This window comes from Molothrus aeneus, chromosome 15 (genome assembly GCF_037042795.1).
Source record: "Molothrus aeneus isolate 106 chromosome 15, BPBGC_Maene_1.0, whole genome shotgun sequence".
NCBI classification, from domain to species: Eukaryota; Metazoa; Chordata; class Aves; order Passeriformes; family Icteridae; genus Molothrus; species Molothrus aeneus.
Genome location: NC_089660.1, coordinates 8,505,067 through 8,532,254, shown reverse-complemented (window position 1 = coordinate 8,532,254; position 27,188 = coordinate 8,505,067). Strand labels below are relative to the sequence as shown.

The following is a 27,188-nucleotide window of genomic DNA, read 5'->3' as shown; positions in this document are numbered from 1 at the left end:
CCATTAGCAAATAAAGCCTTCCATGCCTTGGACACATGTTCCAAAAACAGCACTTCAGGCACTGGAAAGCATATTTTAGGGAATACCCTTAAGGTTCTCTTAAATTCATGCATACAAAGTAATGTTTAACAGCCAGTATAACTACCTTTTAAAATCTAAAAATAGACTTCACAAAACAAAAAAAAAAAAAGCCAAAAAAACCAACAAACAAACAGGAAAATAGAGCTATCAGGGAAAAAAAATTCTTTGCTGTGTTGTGACAGCTACATTATTTTCTCAGCTGGGCATCTTGAATTCTCCACTTAGTAATGGACACAAATATTAAAATGCTGCCATGCCTTGGTAATTTCAGCTTCTCTCCTGTTCTGGCTGAAAGATTTGCATGGCCAGAAGGAGCAAATGAAAGCAGAAACTCTCATCTGTGCACACAGACTGCAGGAAAAATGGCCACGTGTTGCCTATTAAACAAGTTAGTCTGTAATTCTCTCTGTGAGTGTGTATTGCAGTAACATAGCTTTGGTATTTATGGTTAAGGTGGGCCTATTTTAAAAACAGCTTTTTCTGTCTGAACTCTTGAGTCCATAAGACATTCTGTAGTAAATAGATTTCATTTCATGTTCTGTCAATCTATGCATTCATTTCTGTGCATCTCACCTGCCTCTCTCAATGTATAAACACATGGCACCTGCCTCTCTGTTAGCTCCAAATGGGATTTTGGCCTTCTCTGTTTCTCACCATAAGATATAACTGGTTTTCATCAACATACTGCCAATGTTATAAATTCACTGAGCTATTGTCATTATGATATAAGCCTGACAGCTACAAACAAGACATGAAACATTTCCTAGTGCTGACATGTTTGACTGTCAGAGACACCTCCCAACAGAAGTTGCCTGTTTGGGTTTTGAGTTCTTTTCAAAGGAGATTTTTTAAAGAGTTATTCTGAAACAACTTAGTTTCATCTTTATTTATTGTATGTTTTACAATCAATTGCTCCTGTTCTAGCAAAATTCAATTTATTTTTTTTTCAGAAGATGAATTTTGGTCAATGAGCTGAAAATACTTTAGGGAGAGCATTAAAATAAAATAGTGTATGTTAGTGTCCCAACATATAATAATAGTCTATAATATATAATAATAATAATATAGTATATAATAATAGTATATGTTAGTGTTTGTGATCAGGAATGATCATGAGTATCTAGTATCTTTTACAAAAAAACATACTGCTTCCCTCAAACTCCCTGTTTGAATTCACTAGACAATGTGATCCCTTTTTTCTGCCTTCAAGTCACTAAAATCAAAGTTTTCTCAGTAATTTTCTTTCACATGCCAGTGCTGTTGGCAGGAATTATTTCTGGCCCTGCAGTGCTGCCATGTTCTAGCACTGACTGTGAGAATGCACCCAGGGGGACTGGAGTGAGGGCACTGCTTTGTCAGGGATGTGTTTGCTGGTCCTGGCTCTGCATCTCTGAACGGGCACTGACGAGCTGGGAAAATGGGCAGATTCCTGCTGAGCTTGTGAACAAAACATGGAGAGAGGCCACAAAGTTTTGGAGGGAAAAAAATCTTCTGAAAGTGCACCTTGGGCTTCCCCTGCTGCTGGCAGCCAGGTGGGACAGGCAGACACAGCTGCGGGTGGGTCTGGCCCCTCCTGCAGGCACAGCTCAGGTGGGAGAAGGGATTTGGGCTCCTGGCCTGGCAGGGCAGCATCAGAGTGTTTCAGTGGTGACCTGGGGCTGCCATCCTACAGCAGCAATGGCCCTTCCCATACTTTGTTATCTGAGGGGAAAAAAAGGAATGAAAAGGAAAAGACACAACACAAGTATGACTGGGTGATCAAGTGCAGGTGAAACTTGGGTGTCAATAAATGCCCAGTAATTCACATTAAGAAAATGCACACGTACTAAATATACATCTCAGAGGCTCTCATTTAGCCATTTGATCCTGGAATAATTCCAGCTGTTTCTCAGGAAATGTAGTAGATCTAGAGGCAAGAATTTCTTGGCAAAACTGGGAAAAGTCAACCAAATCAATAATGTAAGGGTTATAGGGGGGAAAAATAACAAAAGATAAACTAAAGCTCTGGTTTTGAGCTTACTGGTTGATGTAGACAGAGGTTCAGGATGTTTAACTCAGCCTTGTTGAGTTCCACCAAAGACTTGGAACCCTTCAGCCCCACAACTAATTTACTGAGGGCTAGTCAAAGGAATCTTTTGTCTTTTTAATCTTCCATTGGAAGATATTCTGTGTGTTGATTTCCAGCACAAAGACAAATGGTAAAATGTTAAAAATTATAAAAATGCCATGCCTACATCTTGTGCTACAATGATTTAAGTGTCACCTAAACTATAGGAGACACAAGGTAATGAGAACTTCGATGGCTCTAAAGTTGATTTAGCTTCATGTTTGGGAGTTGTACTGCTTAAAAAATCTCACCGACTTTTAGGCATTAAACCTTTCTGGTTCCTTTTTCTGAAATCTTGAAAACTTGATCTGGATTTTTTCATCTGCGACATATAAGTGCTAAAGTGGAAATTGATAAGCCCCTTTGTTGGGCTGTAGTGTGTGGTGGGGTTTTTTATTGTCTAGTTTTGTTCTCCAGATGACAAACTAATTCTTCCAAGCAATGGGATTCTTCAGTTGCCTCAATAATTCAGCACTTCTTCATGACAAAATTTGAACACAGATGTGGTCTGTATTACTCAGTCCCTGTACTCTGTTTACAGCAACTGAAAAATTAGTGGTTTTTGAACTTGCAGAATTTGCTTGTATTTCTGGAAAACTTTATAAATGATCACCCTTCCCTGTGGGCTTTGAACTCTAAGAGGCTTAGGTTTATCAAAGATTTCCCTGATTTATTTTTTCTAGTTACTGCTTGAAATGCAGGTATATTAAAATGTGCACCATCTCTCACATAATAACTTTGTACAAAGAAGTTTCCTGGGTATAACAGCTCTATTTAATATTGTGACAATACAAAGCACTTCCATAGGTTATACAGGCAGATTTTTCAAAGCTCTTGAAAGTACTAATGAATGAAGCTTATGAGGGACATAAGCCCTGTAAAGAGCTCAATGTAATTAGTTAATGTTTTTGTCAGCAACACATTAAGTAGAATAACTTTGAAGATGTCAGTTTTACAGGAACTTTAATTAAGCTTGTTAATAAAGCAATTACATGAACATGACGATGACTGTACTTAACTAGTCAGAAAATGAAAATTAGGATCATCTTAAATTACAAAACATACCACCTCAATGACTAATGGCCCCTTCAAAGATACATTGGAAAGGTACATTGGCATAATTATTATGTTTCTAATTAGGTACATTGTTGTTCTGCAAATTTTAATTAAATCATTGTGAACTAATTAAGTCCATAATCATGTATCTTTCTGTTTGAAAATGTAAAAATCATGTCCTGTTGTCATAACATTAGGTAATAAATTTGATATTAAGGGATGTACAAGAAAAAAAATTTCCAACAATCTTGAAACAGAATAAAAAAATAACGACCAAAATAATGAGACACTATTAGTTAAATGTGTGCAAAGTGAAGGCTGCTACATTTAATTAGGAGGGGTCTGTATGCAGAAGCACAATTAGCAAAGACTTGTTAAAGTGTCTAACTGTTGAGCATTTAGTGCAATGTGGTTTGGTTTTCCACAATCAATCTGTTGGCTGCACTACCTGTCCTTGAGCCTGGGTGCTGCTCCTCAGCTGTGGTTTTGCACAGCCTTCCTCTCTGTTATTTATCTGAGGGATTGCTTGGCCTCTTCTGATGGAAACAAGATACTCAAAGACTCAGCAAGCCTTAACACTTCTTGTGTGCCCACTTAGATAAGAGTTACGTTAAATTCTCTGCTAACTTTTAGCTTTGGTCTGGTTTTGTAAGGGAAAACTAAGAAAATAAGAGAGGAGGTGGGGGGGAGGTAAGTGAGACGTAACAGGATATGATTAAAAAATTCCATGGGCAAGAAAATCAAGTCATCCTTATGCATCTTTTCCCTGTATGCATTTTAAAGATTGTTGATGGGAGATACAAGAATAAATTATTCTTTCATATATCTCTTTGTGAAAATTGATAGATTTTATGGGATGTGACCATTCTGAATGAACTTTCTACAGAAAAAAGATTTTGCAGCATTTTAACCACTTCCTTATTCTAGTAGCAGATTTTCAGCATTATCCCTATTTGATAATAGGGATATTTGACTCCATATGTTATTTGACTCCATGTGCTGCAGGGGGTTCCTCACTGCAGCAATACCTCTGACATGAGGCTTTTAGCACTACTGACTTTATTCTCCCAAATAACCTCTGGGGGACTCAGAGGACTGTGGGAGAACTAGAGCTGGCCTGATGTTGAGCACCTTTGTGTATCCCCTCTTTTGACTCTGGCACATCTGGCTCCTGCATTCCCACGAGGCAGATGTTCCCTCAGCCTGTGCTCTGGGCCAGTGAGACTTGAGTTGTGTAATCCAAAAGCTGTGTGAAGCTGTTATTGCATAATCAACTCCTAAATAATAAATTTTGTCTCTCAGAAGGCAAAACAGGCAGAGTTGTGTGCTGTGCATCTGGGGCTGCACACTTTATTTGGCTTGAAGCATGAGATAAGCAATGGTTTTTGATCAAGTGCTGTGTATCCTAAAGACATCCTGTTGTTCATATGGTGTTCTTCTCTGCATGGTCTCTAGAAATGAGCAGAAAATTGGGAATAAGGTGGATTTGTATTCTTCTGTACCTTGTAATCCATGTCAGTGTCCTAAGATGGTTAAGTGTAAAGGGCATTTTTGCATATGCTTGAAGAATGGCATTTCTCTTTTGGTCAATTAATAAGCTTAAAAAATGGTTTTCTGCCTCTTACAGTCTTGCCAGTGATGCCTCTTGAGGGTGTCTTGGGCACAAATTAACAATCCAGCACAAAGATCTGTGCTTCCCCCTGATTGGGGTAACCTTTGTTAAATTCTGAGGGAGCTGGGAAATAGCACTTTTGAACTCTGCTCACATAATCATTCAGGTCTGCAAATTCCTGAGCTTCCTTTCAAATCCCATTTAGTTCTGTGTTGAAGTAAAGAAGCTTTTGCTTTTAGTGGTGTCAGATAGTAAATTCAAAACCCCAAACAATGCTCTACCAATTTTACATCCTAACCAGGAAAAAAATAGCCCTGCATAACCACTCATCTGTGCACTGCAGCTGCTTCTGTGACAGCTCCCCAGCTAAAGCCCATGAATATATACATGTTTGCAAGGATTTTTACCTGACATAATATGAATTGTGAGAACAGCCAAAACAGAGGCTTCTGCAGTGACTCAACAGATAGAGGGGGGAAAGAGAAGGGCTCTGGGCAATTTTTACAGAGTAAGGGCTGCTTTGTCATATTGCCAGGTTTGAGATTCTGTGAATTAATGAGAAATTGCTGTGGCCCAGGACATGATGTCCCTTCAGAGACTGGTTGTTGCTATCCCCTTAGTCTTTGGAGGAATCTTCATGAAAACAACTCTTCAAAAACAGACTGGGGGTAGGGGGGAAGTAAAGACACAAAAATGAACAAAGAAAGGAAAAACAACAAAGACAGTTTTAATCCCTTGAATAAACCTCTTACAAAGAAGACACTGATTCTTTTTGTTGGAAACTGGCTACTTAAAGCTCTGTTAAAGCCACTGGTCAGTGTGGGAGGGAGATGGGGGTTGCTTTGGTCCTGCCTGGTGATCTCTGCTCCTGCACAAGGGCAGGACAGAGAAACATTGGAGGCATTTTGGGAACAGATTAAAATGGATCACAACCTGGTTTGGTTTTTCCTTGCTATAATCTTTCTTAAGAGAGATTACTTAAATTTTCACTGCTTTAATTTGTGCTGAGGTCAGTGAGCAAAAAGGCCCTGACAGAACTCAAAATTTATGCAAAGTTGTGTGCCCAAGTTTTAGCAACTATGAGCTAAAGAGGCTGATCTAATTGGGGTATGCTGATGTTTATCTCCTTTCTCTAACCTTGCCTAGCAGGGAAAAGATATTTTTAGTTTGTTTTTCCATATTCTAACGTTTCTCAGTCCACAAGAATTTAGCCTTGCACAGACTGCGTTCTTTGTGATTAACACATTGTGTCAGTTTCTAAATCTATATTTTCTCTTTAATTCCTGAATCTGTTATTTTGCCATATTAAGGCTTGTCAGAGTTGAATGTTTTAATTATCAAGTCAAGCCTAAAGACTCTGGAGGAGATTATGATTAAATGCCTCTGTTAGGTGGGTTGCTGCAAGTGGTAACTCTTCCTTCATATTATTTTGGTAGCTTCACTATAGAGAGAAAACTCCTCTAAACCCCCAAAAATCCTTCTCAATGTACAGCTTCAGTAGTGATGTAGAAATATCATGCTGGGAAAGGCAGAATGAGAAGCTGTGCAGAATAAAACAACCTTCAGGTTTCCAGCCCACAGCCCCCATCCCTGAGGGACAGGGAGAGGTGAAGCTTCTGGAGCACAAGGCTGCTGCTCTCACATCCAACTCCCCTAAATTCTGTACTGGCCCATTTTCCCAAATGGCTCTGAAAATACTCAGAGCTCTCTAAAGCAACTGAATGTGCTCATCTTTTAGGGCTGCAGAAGTTCAGGATTTTGGCCTGATTGTCTTGAGTTTCCTCAGTGCTCACACAACACAATAAATCCTAAATAAATTGTAAAAGAAGTAGTCTACTCTTTTGGCAGTTTTATGCTTTTTTTGTATTGTGTTCATTTAGATTGACTAGATTTCATTGATAGGATTCATTCAAATGTATCCTCCTTAAATAGATTAGATTCATGTTTACCCACTAAGTGTATCTAGAACCTGCTGCATGATAATGCAGCTCCTCATATTTTCATGTCAATTGTTACAAAAACACCAAAAAAAAGAATGAGGAAAGGACTGGGAAGATGTGTGTGGGGTTGAGTCATACATGTCTAAAGTATCTTGGCCAAGGTATCCACAAACAACAATATTTTGGGGTTTTGTTATGGCAATTTCTAGCATTCTAAAATAATCTCAATACAGATTTATGTTTCCTTCTGGTTTTGGTGTTTTGTGGGGTTTTCGTTTCTTTCAAGGGAGGAAAATGACACATTCACTTTCTTTACATAGCAAGGGTTAATGCTGAAGAAGAGCAGCTTCTTGCAGAGCTTGGTCCCCATGCTTTTCTGATTTCCACACGTGTTTTATTCAGAAGGATGAAATAATGTTTAGAATGTCACTGATTTCCCCCCTTCCTGTTTATGAGCTTCTGCAGTGTTGAGGACAATGTTTTTATTTAGGCACCCAGGTAGGTGCTGCCAATAATTAGAAGTCTGAATATGTAACATTCCTGCTGCTGACTGCTCATTATTCAAAAAGACCCAGAAAAACAATGTTTTTCTAGGGAATGTGTTTAAATATATGTGCTGAAGTCTTACTGAATTAAATAAGGCTGAATCCTATTAGCATCTTGAAAAATGCAGTTCTGTGCCTGTTTTAGGCTGGAAGATATAGGCCTGTCAGCTGTATTTTACACAGTAAATTAACATCTTATTTAGAACATAATTTCTCTAGATTTTCCAAAAGTCTATGATTTTTCCTGGTGTTTGTTATTTTGTGGCTGATTTTTTTTTGGGGGGGGGGGGCAGGGGGGAGGTGTATTTTTAATTCTTATTAAAACATTTTATTAGATTTCTAAAAAGTATTTGTGGATAAATCATATCAATGACTTGCTTGGGCACATTACCCCAAAGCAGGGAGCACTAGATGTTGTTAAAATAAAAGCAGAACTTGGAGCTTTTTCTTTTCACATGTGTGGAAGGAGCCAGCACTGAGTGACAGAAGACAATGTCCTTATTAATAAGCCTCTACATTAAAATTACAGCAGGAGCACAGGGAGAAAGAAGCAGCAGTGAGTTGACTGTGACTTGTGTACTTGGACTTACTGTGTCAGTAATGATGGATGGAGCAAACAATAAAATTTGACCTGTGAGGTTATGCTTCTAGAAGCCTTAAGGCATTTGTAATTGGCTTCAGCCAGTATGTTAATGTAGGTGGTTTGGAAAATTAGATTATTTGAGTGATACAGCTGGTTTGCATTTTTAGTATTCAAAAGAAAAGCCTAGAAACTCAAAGGGACTGAAGTCATAATGCTTGTTCTTTGTGAGCTGCCTGTTGTCCCTGTATAATAGAGCAGGCAGAGGAGTAGTTTTCAGATGAGATGTTCACAGTGTGTAGAATATGAGTTATTTTAAATGATTTTGTGGGGCATAATTCTTAAACAGTGTGTGGGAGGTGCAATGCACATAGTTTCCATTACACACATAAATCTCATTATTATCTTCTTCATATTCTACATTATGCTCAAATGTGCCCCTGTAGTATAACAGGACTAGAAAACCCTTCTTGGGGTTGACATTACTCAGTGATTTGTCAGTGTGGCATGAAGTGCTTAAGTGGACACATTTCTCATAGCTGAAAAAATCTGTGCAGTGTAAATCCACAGCTAAAGTGGGTTTTTAATAGCTGTGCACAAAGTAATTCTATCATATTAAATATGTTCAGTTGGTGTTAGAAAGAGATCACATTGATATTATACACATAATATTGAGGAGATATTGTGATAGTTGTTGCAAGTAGAATGATGTGCATATTTTCCAGTGAAAGCATTTTATAGCATAATGTCAGTCTGAGCTCCCAGAGTTTTCATCAAAATCAGTATTGTGAACTTTCAATGAATCTAAGGCAAAAATCAGAGAGAAATGTCTCTTCACCCTCAAAATATTTGTACCCTTGGCTGGAAATCACTTGAGAGCCTGCCCAGTGATAACTTGTGTGTTAACAGTTCTTCCTGAGGAGATAGGGAGTGGCTTTGGGGAGGGTGGGGGAGTAGGGGTGGTGGGCTGTGTGTTGGGTTGGGTTGGTTTTGTTCATTGGGGTTTTGTCAGAGTGAAGTGGTGGAGGTGGGACAGAGTGCTCCAAATCATCAGAACATGGAGTCATCCAGATTACCTCTTGGTAGTGCTGTAAGGATTGGGCCATTTCCATGGGGCTTTGTCTTTTCCTTCAAGGGCTGTTCAAATCCTCTTCTCCATTTTCCCCTCCCTATACCTCATGTACTCTGCTTTAAGGTGTTTACTCCTTCCAAGGAGAGGAAATGGCAGGAGGGAGTTTTGATTGACCTGGGAGCAGTGCAGAGGATGTCAAAGGTGGTTTTGGACTGGTGGTATTAGGAGAGGATCTGTGGGAAGGAGAAAAAAACAATGCTGAGAATATTATAGGGGAAGGGAAAGATACTGGGATTCATTTCTATGAATCCATAGAAAAATTTGACTCCATTTCACTGTTTGCAGAAAACCTCAAACAAACTGGGCCTGTGCCCAGTCACTGGCAATTAGATGATACAAGTGGAATTTTTTGATTCACTGAGGGTTTTCTTCCCAGAGGTAATACTACACAAAACAGAAGCAGAGAGCTCAACTAGATTCATTCCCTTCATCCAGGATATTTTCATCATAATTGGAGGAGAGAAGAGAAGAGAATGTAAAATGCATGTAGGGATACCTTTTAATTTTTGTTTCCACATGCTTTGGACTATTCTCCAATGATCTATACTCTTATTTTCCATTTTAATGTGTCACAGATAGAAATAAGTATGTAAGGAGAAATAATGTATGTTTTAATGTGATCCTTTTAGTTTGCTTTAATGCAATCTTAGTATAAGCAATTTCTGCTGCAAATATACTTTTATAATTTTTCCCAGGAGAAAAAAGTATATGCTTTGTTACATGTGTTTGAGAGTGGTAGATATTTTCTTATTAATGGAAGTTATGCCTTCATTGTTCTTACCTTTTCAAACTGAGAAAAGAAAATAAAGTGGGTCATTTTGGGTCTAGCTGGCTGTACTCACTTTTTCTTGCAGGAGATCTTGATGAAAAGCTAGGGAAATAAAGGAGAGATGGAAGTTTCCAAGTTCAGGTTTCAGCAGTGCTGGTTGTGAGATCTCAGTATGAATTTCTGCAGCTGGATAGAGCAGATATATCAAAAGAGTTATGGTAACCTGCACTGTCTGATAAAAAAACCCAACTTTTTAAAAACTACTGAGATGCTGGAAAGAAATACCAAAATGTCTTTTAAAGAAAAGTTTCTTTAGGTAGCACAGGCAGAGTAAGGAGCCTTTGGAAAGTTCAGCAGTTGAATGGGGGTGGGAGTGGCTTTCTTCAGTGAGTGATGAAGGCACAGCCCTGCTTCATCTGCATTGCACGATGAGAATGAGCTGTAAAATATAAGACATTATTAATAGAATAGCAAAGGCTTTCAGAGGGGAGATAGCAAAATTATTCAAGCTGTCTCTTCCAATTCCTGTGTAGGTTGGAAAAGACAGGAAACCCTTGTTGGATGCAGCTCTAATCTGGATTTCTGCCCAGCCTGGCAGAGTTAACCCTGCAGGACCTCTGCAAATAGTTCTTGTGTCCTGGGGCAGTACATGGCAGCAGCACACAAATTCTCCTTGCTGGATTGTCTCTCCTGCAAATTATATCCACCCCTGCCTGAGCTCTTGGGGCTGAGCTGAAACTGCTAATGGGGCTCAATCAGCAGGGGAATATTTTTGTCCTATTCTTGCATGTCTGTCTGCAGCTGTGCACCACATGGTTCTTGAAAATTTGCCTGCAGTCTTAATATTTCATGTTGAGACTCAGAATTCCTTTTCATGCAGACATGTAATCACACCATGTAATGCATCTTGTCTGCCACCATGTACTATTTGGTTTTAGGTGAATCTTTTGGGGTTTCTTTTTTCTCTTTTGTACACAGGCTAACTGAAGTGTTAGGTTAGTCCCAGCTGACTGGAGAGGTGGAATCTGGCTATTTTCAGTAAGTCAGTAGCTGTCCTTCTCCCAGATGTGATAAAGCACATCTTTCTCACACCTCCCTGGCTTAGAATAACACAGCATAATGTCTGTAAAAATATGGTTTGGCTGTAAATGTGCTGGAGGAGCTCTCTCTCTATCAAGCTTAAGGTAGAGATCACATTTGCAGACTTGAAGCCCTTAGTTGCATTTCCAGTAACAAATCCAAAAAAAATGACATCCTTGAAGCAGCCTCCCTTGCAGTGTGGGGTGCAGCTCCCTTTGGAGGCTGGGGCACTGCTCAGCACCTTCAATTTGGGCAGGTGCAGGTGCCAAGTGCTTTGCTGTGAGAGGATATCCAAGGTTGGAGGAGATCTTTATATTTTTATAGCCAACAGCAGCACATGGGAGTGAAAGGCCCCACCAGTGAAATAAATAGAATATTAAAAGAAAAAGTTGAAACTGTTTGTGTCCCAGCATATTTCAAACCTCAAATAAGTGTACAATCACTTATTCAGCTCCTCAAACCTGTAGTCACATTTTGATATGTGTACTGTGCTCCCACCTTTTGGGTAAGATTCAGTGCATAAATAACTTGCAAGACTCCTTGACACAGATCATGATCAACAGCCAGTTCTTGGGTTTTGTGGGCCACTTTTTGATTTTGACCTAACTCTAATAGACTTGTAAATGGAAGTTCACAAATAAAACTGGCACAAATTGTGACTGCTTCTTTTAGCTGCCTCTCTAAAAGTAACGAATCCAGTTAATCAATGGGATTAATTATCTGTGGAAATGACATCATTACCAGGCCAAAGCAACACCAGACTATCTACACATTTCAAGGAGAATATCTAAAGATGTAAAATTGAAATCTGCAGAAAGTACAAAATAATTAATTTCATTCACAGGGATTCTTACTGGGGACTGTGGATGCACTGTTTGAAAAAACCTGTCTTATTAAATACCAATTAGATTAGATAAAATTTTAAAAGCCTCCTACAGATAAAGTCTTCAACTTGTTAATGGACTTTTTTCCTCATAACTTCAGAATTTCAAGTATTTTCAGGACTCTCTTGCCTTTCATGCCAATGAAAAGCTGCTTGCTAGAAATTCCAGTTTCAAAGTCTCTGTGTTTGACATTCTCAAGAGAGCTATGTCACCCAGGGGGTGATTGCTGCTACAAACTGTGTGAAGTTTGAAGATATTTACAGATCAGATGTAGCCAGTTTAAATTGCAGGGAGACTGAAATGAAAGGCTCTTTAAGCTGCTGTGCTGCACCAGGCTGGGGTATGGTCTGGGCACCAAACCTGGGCCCATCTGATCCACATCATGACCAATTCCTGCCAAAGTTGATAGCAAAAGTTTTTCAGTTCAAAGCAATAAATAATGAGTAGAAAATGACCAGTCAAAGCTTCTGTAAGGGCATAGAAGAGGAATGCTGGTCTGTATGGAGACCTCTATTTTCAAATCTGAAATCTGTCACCATAAAGCCCATATAGAAGGGTTAGTGCCAGAAGCATGTTTTATTACTTAAATCTATCTTGCACAAGCAACACTGAGCAAGGAAAACCCTTCTGAGTTATATAACTCTTTGATGGGATGCCTTAAGGTCTTTCTTTTTAAACCAGTAAATTCCAGAGCAGTAATTTAAAGACTGCACTTTTCCTTAAATCTAAAAGCATGTTCTAAATCCTGTAGCATTTAGTTTGAACACTTATCCAATAGGCCTGATCCCATATTTCCAGACTGAGTGACATCACCTGCAGGCACTCAGACTTGCATTTTGATTCACATTTTGCCTTCTATGAGGCAGCTCTCCCAGGTGGTGGCACTGGGAGTCAAAGAATGTCCCCAGCCAGACCTGAAATGGGGGAAACGGGAATCAGAGTGAAGGCTTGGGCTCCTGCAGGGGCCTGAGTGGTGGCCAGGGCTGTGCCAGCCCTTACACCTCCAGGCACAGCAGGGTCAGTGTTTTGCCCTGCTGGGAGTTGTCAGTGGCACTGATCCAACAGACTTTAACCAGACCCTGGAATTCCCACTTCATCTGAGCATCAGAGCTGGAGTGGCACTGTGCACCCATCCACAAGGGAAGGCACAAGCAACCTTTGGGTTTTGGTGTGCAGGTTTTGTTTGGTTTTGGTGGGATATCAGTGTTTTTGCTAAAGCTGTAGATGCTGGTGCTTAACAAAGGGGTCAGGTGAGGACACTTCAGTCTTCAGAGATGTTTGTGTACTTTCTTTGCAGCAGTAATTTTACTTTTAGGAGCTCCTGAATCCAGTCTTGCAGCTCTAAGTGTTCCTGGTGATGCCAAAAGATATGGGCTGCAGGCTGAGGGCAGTTAACTGTTATGTTTTCACTTAGCTGTTTCTTTGGACCATATAGTGTCTATAAAAATAAAAAGAAGCTGTTCCTTGGGAAATGAAAATAGGAAATAAGGCAGGTAAAGATTAATTCAGGGGCATTTATGGACCAAGAATGTTGTGAGCTCGTGTGGTCATACACAGAGATAGGTTTTGCTGTCAAATACAGTGAAATATTGGATAAATATTAGATTGGTAAAAAAAAAATATAAATTGATGGCTACAACAAAATGTTTGGATTAAGAATACCTGAATATAATCTGCAGTAAACAGCTTCCATCTGGCTGAGATCTCACAGCATCAAAAACTATAGTAACAGGAGATATTCTTTTGTCATTTTTCAATTAGCTCTGTGCAGCTAGCAGGAAAGGCTGTCAGGCTTTTTGAGGCACAAAGCCAATTGATTGGAGCCATGAACTGAGACTCCAGAAGTGCCCAGTGCACCACTCTGAAGGTAGTGCTGTGATCCCAGGGGTATTTGACTTAGATTTGCTCATTGATGGTGAAATACAGGTTGATTAGTAGTTTGTTAGGTTTTTAGTCAGCTTTGTCAGATCACTGCTATGATAAAGTATGAATAATACAGGGTTTTAAATGAGGCAACAGCTGTAATTCAGGAGTGAAGGGTGAAAAACTCTGGAAGAATTACAGATGAATCATATTTCTACTGTGGTGATAAATTTGACATTATTATCTAAATTTCAGCTCTTTCTGTTTGTTGATTCCATTAGAGAAGTTTTCAGACCTAAATCATAACTGCAAAATAGTAGGAGATCATTCTGAGCAACATCCAGGCTGATCTGTGACTAAACAACTGTAATTGTATTGGTTAGAAAAGTGATATGAGAAGAATTCCTAATTTATGTCTGTGTGGAACACCCCCACAGGCTGATGCAATACAGTATTTGAATGATGGTCAGCAACAGTTTCCTGGTATTTCAACCTTAAATCTCATTCATTCTGGTTTTCTATTAGTTTAACTTAGAGCCTTTCTTTTCTGTAAGTAGACAGTTACTATAAAGTTGTGGAATTTTTCTTCTTCTTATGACTAATCTAAAAATTGACTCTAAATCTAGTTTTTGTCATTGTTTCCATTTTCTTTAATGGGAAGCCTTTTTAATTAGAGTTTTTCTTTTGATGTACTATCATGAACTTTTCCATGTCATGTGTGTGAGTGAGCCCACAGCACAGAATGTGAAAGCTTGGAGTAGGTCTTGTGACTTTCAAAGCACTGAAGCTTACAAACTTCTGTAAAGTGACTTAGAAGAAAGCTTTCTGCATTACCCAGAGTCATCTCCACAGTGCTGTGATTAGTGAAACCCAGTTCATCAGAATCTGAGCTGTCACCATCTGAGTCTTCTTCAGAGAAGACTCTGCAACTTCAGTATTACATCTCACAGTCTCCCAGTAAATTGTGACCTACTTAGAGCTACCTTTGGAAGAGAATCTGAGATGGAAGCTGGCACTGGAACTCCAGTATTTTCTTCCCTTGGGCAAAAATCCTCAAGGCTAAGCATACACTGTGCTTTAAGGGTGGCAGATCACTCTGTGGGATTTATTGCTTTGTTAATGTGCTCAAGACATCATCTGTCACTGTAGGAGCTGGGAGCACTATCTAGGGTTTTCTGTTCATTGCTCTTCTCTGTCTCCCTTATTTTACAACTTTAGCTTTGGCCTGAATCCTGGGTTTGGGAGAGAATCAGTTGCCACCCAAAGTCTGATATGCTCCAAGCCTCCTGTTTCCTCTGTACCAGCAGTAATTTCCCTGCTTCTGCTCAGATCCAGGAAGCCACTTTTAGAAATTTAAAAAGTTAATCCTTTGACTTCACAGGTTCTTCTGGATGCATGGTTTAAGTTTGTCTATTTAGTGACTTTAGTTTCACCTCTGCTTGCATGACTTTGGGAAGTTGAAGAGAAAGGAAAGGTCCTTTCCTATTCCTTCCTCCCTCTAATCAGCTGCTCCTCTTGACTTTGGGTTTTCTTTTCTCTCCTTGCTTTGAACAGAGCTCTGTATCTGTAAATGGAGTCTGCCCAGGCACTGCCCCAGCCTCCACAGAGCTGCACTAAACAACCAGCCCCTTCCCTCAGTGTTAAAAATCATAAAAAAAATTGTCTCCACTTCTACTGGCAGCTCTATTTCCATTTCATCTCAGAGCACAAGACACTTGGCCATAAAATCAATAGATTTTTTTATTACAGGTTTTATATTTAATAGCTAAATGCTTCCCTCTTACTGAGCATCATCTTTGCTGTGGGAGCAGGGTGGAGGCTGTGGGATGAGCCGAGCAGTCCTGCATCATTACACGCAGGATATGCTGTGGATATAAAAAGCAACAATGAATGTAGGGAAAGCATTTTCCCTAGCATATCCAGGAGGCTGGGAAGAAAAGGCAGTTTTATAATTCATGTTGGGTGCCCTTGCCGCTGATTGTGAATTTAGTCTTGATCTGGGCAAATCAGTCACACTTAAAGAGTGACAAGGAAATGTAGCGCTGGTGACAGCCTGTACTGTGAATATTTCTAAGGTCTTGGCTAAGGCACACTTCTAGCCCAAAATATAGGCTCAAGGCCTTGCTATAGAGGCACTCTTGTCAGGGGCGATTGTGACAATCTAATCTTTCTTAAATTAAATGTTTTTTCTATTGAGGGAGCTGTGCAAATCCGTCACGTCCCCTCAGTTTCCAGCCATCAGCCTGTGCATTGCTCAGGGATGGATTTCCTTGGTGATGCCATGAACAGGGCTGCAGTTGCCTTCTGCATGCTGCTGTCCTCCTTCAGCATCACTCTGACAGCACAGTTCACCCATTCTCATCTCATTTTTAAGCCAAATGATCCTGATCATGGTTTCTTCACAGCACCTTGATGAGGGGAGCCCTCCCTGCTGAGGTGAGACAACCCAGAGACCAGGAGGACGTGGAAGGGTGATGAGGCTCTCACCCCTTGGGCTGTCCAAGCTGTGGTGGGAATGAGCAGGGACTGAGGCCTTTCCTGAAGGATGGAGCCCAGTTCTCACTGATTTGTTAAATGCCTCCCCATGGAACTAAGGGCTCAGAGCCCCTACCAGGCTCTACAGGGCAAATGAGTGGGTGCTGCAAAGATGAACTCTACAGTCACTAAGTGATTGATTTAAAGCAACACAACAACTCTTTATTCCAGATATTCTCCTCATAGCACCTTCAGCCAGTGTACTAAATACTGTCAATCAAAATATTTACATTATTTTCAACATTTTAATACAATTAATTCTTCAATATGTGCATATATGATATTGAACAGATAAAATAGATTAATTTGTGCTTCTATCTTCAGCAATGTTCACCTATCCAAATACTCAGTCTCCATAATGTTCAAGAGAATAATATCACTGCTAAAATGGCAGGTGAAGCTTCAAATGCTGAAGTTGGCCCTTCTGGCACCAGTGCAAAGGAGAGACAAGGAGAGGCAAGACTCATTCTCTTCTCTATGAGAGAATGAGTCTGAAGTTTGGGAATAAGGTAGAAACCCAGCCTGAGAATTCAGTGTCTGTTTCAGGCATTAAATGTCTGCAGGTTGGGCAGATCAAACTTCATTTTGGCACTTGTTATCAGTCACTGTGGGCATTAATTCTGAGCTGCAGTCAGTTATCAGCTGGACTGGCCTCACTTTTATTGGTTCTTTGGGGAGTTGGACCCTTTCCAAACCCAGATGAAAAAGGCAAGACTGCAGTTTCTGTCCATGGCACTTCGCAGTGCTTGGCCAGTGCTGCCTCTAGGACCCAATTTCCAGCCTCTGCTCTGAGCAGGCACCAATGCTGAGCTTGGAGTTTCAATTGTAAAAACAGAACTTGGGCAAAGATGCCTCAAGTCCTTACATATCAAAAGTGGCATCCTCTGGACAATTCAGGTATGTGGCAGAAGCCACACACAGATTTTCTCTACCACAAGAAGTAATTTCCAGACTCAGTATGGAAGAGCTCAAAAAACTGGTTCCAAAAAGAAGCAGTCATCTTTGACTTTGAATTTGGTGAAGCTTCAGTAGGAATTTAAAATACTGTTACAGTCTGCAGGAGATGTGATGAATTGTCATTTAGAAATGTAATTTCTGAGTTCTATTTATGGACATTCAGGAATGCTGCAGACCTGTGAGGGGGAAAAAAGGAAGGTTTTGTCTGGACCATCACAAGCAGCTGCAACCAGCTTTGAGCTCAGCCATTTGGAACAAATGGAACATTCACATAAATGGGGGATAAATGCACGTACCAATAGATGAGTAACTAACTGGTCAACAAACTGTACAGTACTAGACATGACAGCTTTGCTGTGTTATTCTAGGAAATAGCTCTTTCAAAAGGAGTTTAAATAAATCTCTTTATGATGAAAGCAGTTCAAATATCAATGGTGTATATCTGGCTGTTTGATACTATGTGAAAAATACTCATTTATTATCTAGCTAGATCTTTTGGTTCTTGAGCTATTTATGTTTCAGAAAAAAAATCTTAGTCTAATGGGCTGAATTCCCTTCAAAAGGGTAAATGCACTCTTCAAATGTTTTTCATGGCCTTCTGAAGCACGGAAATATGACTTCAGACTGCAGTTTTACTTAGCCTTCTACGGGGGTAAACTTTAGCAGCAACATCCTTGTATTCTTTTCTGCTCAGTCCTGTAATATTACACGGAAGCAGGAATAGATTTGGCATTTTCAAGTGCCAAAGGTTCTACTAATAATTATGAGGTCATTGTACTTGTCATGGCAGGAAAATATTTTTAATCTTCTGGAGCCTTACAGTTCTGTGGGAGATAACATCTAAGTTTTGCTAATAAGCTTCACTCATCCTTGATGAATTTATAGTGGCAAATGAGAAGATTTATGCCACAAACTTCATCTGCCCAGTGGCCATCCGGAAACTGAGACTGTATTCGCCCTAGTATTTAGTAATTTTGCTAATGTCCAGACTATGATCCACATTGCAGTTCTACTTTATGATTTTCTTAAAGTAAAATTGTTGGATTTTAAGTTGGTATGTTAAATGGAGAAAACCTGAGAAGTTTTGACCCATTTGTGTGGCTCATTATGTGAGACTGTTAGCAGAAAGGAGAGGGAAAACTGTTTTACTTTTCTCAAACTCCTGTAGCAATTCAGCTGTAAGGCTTAGGGGTTGCTTTCACAGAATTTGTGGCTCATGGGCTTTTCCAACTTGAAATCATTTGGTTCCAACCATTCCTTTTGCAGTTTTATTACCAGTCCTAGTGCCACTCAATGCCACGCTGAGTTAATGCAGGTACAAGTGTGAGACTTGCCAAGAGCCCATTTAGTAGTGTGCAAACCATGGGTTTGTGGAGAATGTTGACATTCTTGTTGATTTATGTTTAAAGCAAGCAGTGGATTCTGAAAGGGCATCTGTGGGCATCTGACACAGGGTCTGAGCACTACCTTGCTTGGCCAAGAGAGGTATGTAAGAAAATAAAAGCTGCTTTATGAGGCCTAATTTTCAGCAGCTGGGGAATAAACAAAAGTCTGAAAAGAAGCCCTGTGTTTGAGCGCAGGTTTACTGCTCTTATCTGGTTAATTGGGTGTTGTCATCTCTCTGAATTTAAATAGCATTGCTTCCTTCAAACATCCCATTATATTTTCTGCTGGTGCAGAGCATTTGATATTTCCTGCTGCAGGATTGGCTGCACTTGAGCAGTACTGGGTATTTATACCTTTATACATACATAGGACTTTGACGCCTTTGTGGATGAAAGGAGTCATATAAATGGTAATTTTATAGCATAATTGTCTTACTGAATATTTTTCAAAAGAATATTTAGGAGAATAGATGTAGTACATCAGGCAATTAATCATTCTAGTCAATTAAACTTCTTTGGGATTTTTTTAAGGATTAACAAGTATTTTCTGGTGTTTATAGAACATGCAATACTTCTCTCAAAAACCTACTTGAATATAAATTTTTATTCCTTACCTTGTATTGCATCAAGGTTGCATCTTCTCACTAGAAATGCCAACAAAGATATAAACTTTCTTGAGAAATTTACTGCCCTGGCTTATTTTAAAAGTAGCATGTAAAGGGTTTTATTTAGGAGATATGTATGCCATAGAATATCATATTAGAATAACAAAAATGCCTAAGCTTTGGAGGAAGTTCTTCAAGTCTTTAGGTTTCTTCAGAGTCCATGACCTTTTCTTCTGCTCCCATAGGGACAGATGCCAAAGCTATTCAGAAAATCTCACTTTTGAACTCACTGGAGTAGCAAAGCTGAAATAAAATGTGTTGTATACTAGAATTTTATGTTTCTTATTATGCGCTTCATTAACTGGACGGTTTTATTTACATGAGCATTTGTCATCTCCATGTCAGATTTCTTGAAAAACAAGTTGAATTAACAGGACATGTTTAATGCAGTCCTGACAGAAAGGTTAATGAGAATTCAGAAGGCAGCAAGAAGGAAAAATAATACATCGATGAAAACTACATGGAACCAGAGTAAGTTGTAATTTGACTTGTCTTAAACAGTGGTATTTACTAACTCTGCAGTGAATGAAATTTAAAATGTGTTGAGCAATTCCCTCCTTTGGATATTCTTTTGGAAGAATATCCAGTACTCTCTGTTGGTTCATGGTGCAGAAGACGTAGAAGGTGGGTGCCCACTGGTTGAACCATTTTGCCAAAGAATATTTGAGACGAGTCTTTCAGCCTGCATGCTTGGAAGGGAAAAGGATTTCTGCATCTGCCTGTATGAGACTGCATGGGATCAAGGTCTCATGGCTGAGAATGGCAGAAGGAAAAATGGAAATGAAGGCCGGGATGATGGTCACATCCTGGTGAGAGTGGGTGCTGGTTTATGGCTGCTGCTTTCTCCCATCACTACCCTGGTTTAGCCAGCCCAGTTACTCAGAGCCCTGAGAGGGGGCACGGGACAGGGAAGCCTTTGGCTTCCTTGCACTCAGCTCTGGCACCTCCAAAACCTGCACTTCTATATGGCTTATGGAAAATTCCCAGAAGTTCCCATGCCTGCCTGCAAAGCTGCAACAATTTTCACTGAAGGGGATGATCAAAGCATAAAGCCCAAAGTTTGAGCAGCTCTTGTCCTTGAGCTGCCTGTGGCTGGTGACCTGCCCTGTGCCAGGAACGGTTCTGGGCGAGAGCGCGCCCTTCGAAAGGAAGTGAGCAGTCAGTGAGGATTGCAGATACACAATTTGTTCTTTTTGGGAAAGCTACCAATCTTGATGATGGTAATCACAGGTCTGCTTTTCTAACTTGATTGGAATCACAGTTGTGACTGCCAAATCAAACAAATTGGCATGTGATGGTTGAAACTTAAAAACCCATCAATTACGTATGCTCCTGCACTAAGGACAACCTTAGGATTGCTGCTGGTGTTAGTTCCACTTGCCTGCTGTACATTTGGTGTGTAAAACCAGTATTATTTTTAAAATCCTTTCTGCAGTCAAGGTCAAAAGGGGAGAAAACTGTTATTTACACGGTGAGTCATCTGATACAGTGCAAGTACTGAAAGTTGTGTTCTTGACTGGAAGAGGAAAGAACATAGAGTTTATTGCACCAGCTTGCAGCTCATTATACAAGCTTAAATACAAATATCATTTGCAGTTGTTTAGTTGTTGTTCCAAGCTTTCTCCAAGCTCTATCCCTGCATTCAGTTAACCTGTAAAATTCCTTGTTTCAGTATTTCAGTGATGTGGTGTTGTGGTTCTAAAAAAAAAGGGGATTAGCTGCTCTTGGCTACCTGGCTTGTAAGGGACATGTATTTCAGGATTTTTCCCCCTAATGCATGGGCTCAGGAGGGACCAATGCCTGAGGTGCTTCTGATTTGTGGTTTTAAATGGTCTCTGACCTTCCTGAGAGATGCCAGCCTTGTAGCATAGAAGGACTTTTATTTTTTTCAGTTGCAGAATTCCTATTTTGAGCTTTTTCTAGCAAACAGCTTATTTGAGCCATTTGAAACATCAAAGGAGGTGTTTCTTGGCTTGGGTGCATCTTTAATTTAAAGCAGATTTATTAAAGGCCAAAACAGGATAATACTGCAAAAGGATTAGCTGTGGGTACTTGATTTCTAAGCAAACAGACTAATTCTGCTTTCTTTGTATGGGTGTCTTTCACAGCAAGTCCATTCAGTGAGCATTGAACTAGGCCTGAGGTTTGGTTTTTCCTTTTTTTTTTTTTAATTTCTTGTTGTTTCTATTGTGTTCTTTAGAAATCAGAAATGTTGCTGAAAGCTTTAACTTCAAAGCTTAAGCCTGCTTACTCTCCCTTGGTTGCTATGCTCCAAAAGACATCCCTAAAGCTTCTTTGGTAGTAACTGTCAAATGTTTTGTTTCAGTGCTTCTTAGCATTGGAGATTGTTTGGTTTTTGTTTTGATTACAAAATAAAAATTCTGAGAAGTCAATTAAAAAGCACCCTGGCATTCTTAGGACTTCAGTCTTGTTGCTAATCTAAAAGCAACCAGAGCAGGGGTACTACAGGATGCTGAGCATTTTATATTTGTACTTACACTTCAGGTTTGTTCTGTCTGTAATCAACACACAAAAAGTCTCTCTGAGAGCTGGAAGTTTGCTGGATACTGTGCATTTCAGACATCTGTAACAAGGAATGAACACTGCTGGGGCCACATCATGGTCAGTGAAATCCGGGCAAGCCTACTGTGAACTAGTTCATCTGATAGATGTAATGGATAGGAGGGGATAACTATTCTAGAGAGCAGGAATAAATGTTCCTGTGGCTTCCTGAAATCTATTATCAGGGAACAAGGAGCTGCTTGGGAACAGAAAAACTCAGACTGGCTTTCACCTCTTGCATGCAAAGACAAAGTTTGGTTAGAAAAAGATGACACATTTGAAAACCAAGCATGCATGCTGGGAAACCTGGTGTGTCCAGTTTTGCAGAGGGACTTCAGGACTTGATGGTATGATTGGCCTATGACTGGCAGCACAAGTGAACTCCTGAGTTTGCTGCTCACTGCACCACCACGTTGTCAAACAAGCCAGGGTGTTCTTTCACTGTATCCCCAGCCTTTTCCTCCCACCACTTTCTAGAAAAAAAGTGCAGTGAGTTCCTAGAGATCCTTGCTAGTGCAGGATATATGAGCTCTGGAGCCCAGACTACAGCACTTGGTCTAACCCTTGTTCTCTGTCTCTCCTGGAAGCCCCCCAGACCTTTTCCATGGATTATGAGATGTTTCCAGGTACTTACTCCTTCTCCCCAATAAGTTTATAACAATGGCCCTGGGAAGCACAAAACTTTGTGACCACAAAATCATAGAATGATTTGGGTTGTAAGGGAATTTAAAGAGCATGAGTGGGGACAGCTGTCACTAGACCAGAGCCACATCCAACCTGGCCTCAGGCTGGAGCAAAACAACACTCAAGCTGTTACTCAGTATGTGTGGCAAGAGAAGAAATGGGCAGCATAGAACAAATTTAAGACTAATTCAACAACATTTCAAGAGGGGAAGCAGGTGTAGTAGTAACTTTTCTTTGACTTTGATTTGAAAACTTGGATACATCAGAGAGAAGGTTGAGCTTATCCTGATACTGTTTCAGGACTTATCCAGACTTTTCCTGATATTCAGTCCATACAGCCATAAGTGGTCAGAATCCCATCCCCAGTCACATCCTGTTGGGCATCACACATCCCAAAAGTAACTGCAAGTGTAGTACTAAATACTTTGTAATTACTGATTGATAGGGAGAGTCAATAGATTTTTGGGATGCTAAGATATTGCCACCATACCAAGTGCATGAGAGCCTTCAGGGAACATGCCCACCCTTTATAGTGGTCACCAGCTGCTGCTTTTGGTCCAGGTATGGACAGATGGGTATGGGAATGACTGTAGATGGAGCATTGCCTCATCTGAAATCTGAATTGGTGTAGTCACTGGCATAGCTAAATTACTGTGTTTATAATGTGATTGCCTGGGTGGAGAGCCTGTGCTTGGGGATCTGAGTGTCTGGTGTTGCCTCCCCTCTGCCATATGCAGGTGGCTGTTTAGCTGGTAACAGGAGCAGCAGTGTGTGCACAGAGCCACAGATCGTTACCCCTTGATTATGTTCACGTTATCTGATGTGTTGTCTCCATGAGAGAAATTAAATTGCCTTTAGTAATTTGGAGCAAGTAAAAATGACAAATCATCCTTCTCATGTGATCAGTAAATGGCTGCAGAATGAGAATGAGAATGCATCTCAATTACATGGCAAGTACGTTTCAAGCAGCATCGATCACTCCAAATCTCCAGTTGTTTTTCTGTGATTTTCTTTACTTTTAATCTAAGATGGCTTTGGTCTATTAAAGGGAAAAAAAATTGTAGCTTCATTCCCCTTTGAATAGTGCTATTAGCTATGAACTCTCAGCTCATGATTACGAGGCATTAGAATAGGGAATAATTTCATAGAGGCAAAAGCAATACAATATAAATCTAGAAATGAAGGAAAGCAAATGCAGTAGGAAAGGGATTTTTTAAAGTCCATGTCCTGAGATACAGCAGAGTAGTGTACTAGAAAGCACAAACTCCCATGTGCAGCTAGGAAATGCTCATCATCAGTGACCTGTCATGCAAATCCTGCAGGGAGACAGCAGAGTAGACATTAAGCAGAAAAAGCTTTTGTGACTGAATACAGAGTGCAGAATATGGGGTTGGGTGACTGTGCATCATCTCCTCAGCACCTCAACTCCTGCATTTATTCACAAGAGCCAGCTGGTACAGCCCAGAGTGTGAGGATGACCTTGGGACTCTGAAATAGTCACCAAAATCAAAGTGCCAAAGCTTTTGCATGCTGTGTAACAGGAGGAGGATGGGAGCAGAGCAGGGTGGTTTGCAGATCTAAGCCAGGCTGGTGCTTTGTGTTAAATCTCCGTGAGAAGGGAGGATGGGTGTCTTTATTTATATAAGGGACAGAAGTGCTTTGTCTTCATTTCCCATTTTACTCATGGTGGTCTCATCAGCCAGTGAAGGAAAAGTTGAAATCAACATTGCACAAATGTTTCAACTTATGAATTGATTCTTCTGTGTCAAGTTCCAGCTCTGTTTGGTCTGTACTTCTCCAATAAGGACCCAAATTTCTTACAAGGTGATAAACCAACTGAGATATTCCCACACACACCCCTTGACCTAGATGTTTCCAGAACCGGCATCTAAATTGTAAAAACAAGTTCAATTTCTTTATGATGCAGTAGATTTTGGTGCCTGGAACTATTTTCTTGCTTGATCACAGAATAGGAAACCATTTGTTTTCATTGTCACATTGCATTAATAAATGGTTAAATGGTCCCTTGAATGTCCTTCACCTCCACATAGTGTTGTGGCCTTGAATGCCATATTATCCAGCTCATGCCATCAACTGCATTTTTTAGAATTTCCTGCTTCACATTGAGCTGATTGCCACTTGTTTCTTGGGGCAATGTGCCCTGTATTAAAACAGAATTTTGTGCTTCAGTGGTCTGTCCAGAAGTCCCCAAATTAGCTGATTCTTCTCTGGCTGTAAGGGCAGTTTGCAGCAACACAAGTACAGGATCATTTACTTAGTTTGCTGCCCTGCCAGTCAAACACTGAGATGGTTCATCATGTCTGCAAGCAGTCATCCTACTATGTCTTTAGCCATCAGTCACATTGGAAAAGTGTTCTTTTTTCTTTTTTTAAAGAAGTCTTTAATATTTACCTTATGATTTTTTTTAATATTTATTTATTTATGAAGTCATGAACTCTGCTTAGGAGCAGAGCTGACCCTCTATGGAGCAATCAAGCTCTATGTTTTCTAAAGTCACTCTGTCTTTAGCTGATGAAAAGAAGGAGCTCCTTCTGTTCTCCTGAGAAGCTGAAGGCTATTTTTAGAGAGGTGTGTAAAGTTCTAATTGTAATGCAAAGCCACAAAATATGCAATTATTGCCATCCCGAACTGCGTGATTGCTGCCAAATGCAACTCAGCTTGTTCTTTTCTGAAGCCCAAGAATCAATTGTTTCTTCTTGGAAGATGAATCTTCTGACTTTCCTGTTACTCTAAAGGTGGTACTTTGTGGTTTAAGCACTATTATGCTGTAATAGTGAAAAACATGTCACTTTCTGATTGTATATGGCTGGGATCTAACAAAAAAAAGCAGCTAAAAAATTTAATAATTAAAAAAATTGTTTCATTTTAAAATCTTAAACCTGGCAATTCTAATCTTAAGGACCTGAGCCATGTGCTTGGAGCAGTTGCTGATGTAACTGCCTGACTTACCCTAATATTTAAAGGTTGCTGGGGTCTCATGCTTTCCTTCTGTTCCCTGGTAATTTTCCTCAGAGGGCAAAGTCCTGCAGCTGTCCCTCATTACAGCTTCAGGATGGCAGAGAGCAGAGCTGTGCAGGGTGCACCAATTTCTGCTCCTTGGAGCTTTGCTGTGTGAGACCTTTTGGTGCTACTGCATTTGGCTGCATAAACCTGTTCAGCCCCTTTAATATCAGTGGCTTGGGACCTGGGTCTCTCTCTTCTTGACCCTCCACCTGGATGCTGTTCTCTTTTTCTAGCAGATTATGAACCACCAGCCTGTCAGCTACTTGTGCAGTGAGAGACATTCTCAAATATTTGTTGTTTACCTGAGATATAACAAGGTCCTTCATGCCACTCCTTGCAGAGAGGGGAATTTCTGAGCCTATCAGTAATAACATCTGCTTCAAAGCTAGAGCTAGCACACATTTTTAAAAGCCTTTAATATGTATTTACACAATAGATTGGTTGTGTTAATTAGAGTTTATTCCACCACTAGTATGTATGCATAACTCCCATCAATATCAACACCAACTATGTATTTTCATAAGGAGAGCATAGCTCCTAATTAGAGCTCCAGGATTTTAAGATATCTTTGTACAGCTTTTATTGCAAAGATCAAGTGTGCTCACCTGGTAGCTATTGTAAGAGGGAAAAATGGTGTGTTTTTATTATAGTTATTTTTCCCTCAGCCTCCCTTTAATTTTTGTTGCAATAGCACAAGCCAATCCTATCCTGGACTACTGCCTGTGCAGGGCAGGAGGGCTGGCAGTGGGGAGCTGTGCTCTGTGAGCAGAAGGGTGCCCAGAGAAATGAGATGACTGCAGCAGCCACCAAGTGTTGGTCTGGCCATGGAATAGCCACTAATGCCAGCAGGCAGCCTGCCCAAGTGGCCAGTCCTGGGGACAGAGCTTGGCCCATATTTTCAGTGCCCCCCTGAGCTGCTGTGTCCCAGGGCAGCCCCTCTCCTTCCCAGCAGCCAGGTCAGGGGAGCTCTGGTTTGCAGAGCAGCAAAAAGGCAGCAGAACCCAGGGCAGGGAGGGGAAGTGCTCAGGGACCGCACAGCCCTGCCCTCAGCCCAGAATCTGAGACTCACCTCCAGACTTCACATTAGTGTCTGGTTTTTTAATGAACATGAATTCATGTGGTTGACTGCTGTCTCTCAATCCTTATTTCAGGATTTCAGGTTTTACAGAGCCTGAAATTTTGGAGAATTCCTATTAAAACCTAATGTATATGTTCAGCAATGGGAGTGCACCATCTGACATTTCTTTTGGGATTTGTAGAAGAGATACTGAACCTTTTTTTACTGTGACAAGTTTTTTTTAAAAAAAACACTATTGATCTGAGTGTGTTCCAAATACTGTATTTTGTTTTCCATCTGATGAAAACTGGAAGGAGAGGCTTATAAAGAAAATGGTGATAAGAGTCCCAGCTAAGGAAGAAATGGCAAGCACAGCTCTAAAGCTTGTAAACAAACAACCCCTCTCAAAGGGGTGTCTGAATTCCAATGGATTCTAATTATCTGCTAAGACAGATAGGTAGGGAACAGTACTGATATCAAGAAACTCTGGACTAAAAATATATACATGCTATAATTTTAGGAAATTTTAGCTTCTGCCTGTGGCAGCCACTGGGTAAAAGATAAGGTAGAAAATAATGAGCTTTTGTTATTTGTATGTGTAGTTTCGAAGAGACATATTGTGAATGAACAAAAGATGCACCATAAAACAAACACTGCACTGAAATCATTC

The 27,188-nt window shown here is 40.2% G+C and overlaps 1 protein-coding gene across 1 annotated transcript in view; it reads left to right on the top strand.

The window, feature by feature from the left end:
* SPOCK1 (SPARC (osteonectin), cwcv and kazal like domains proteoglycan 1) overlaps positions 1-27,188 on the top strand; it is a 269,778-nt gene that overhangs the window by 181,077 nt on the left and 61,513 nt on the right. The window lies entirely within an intron of this gene.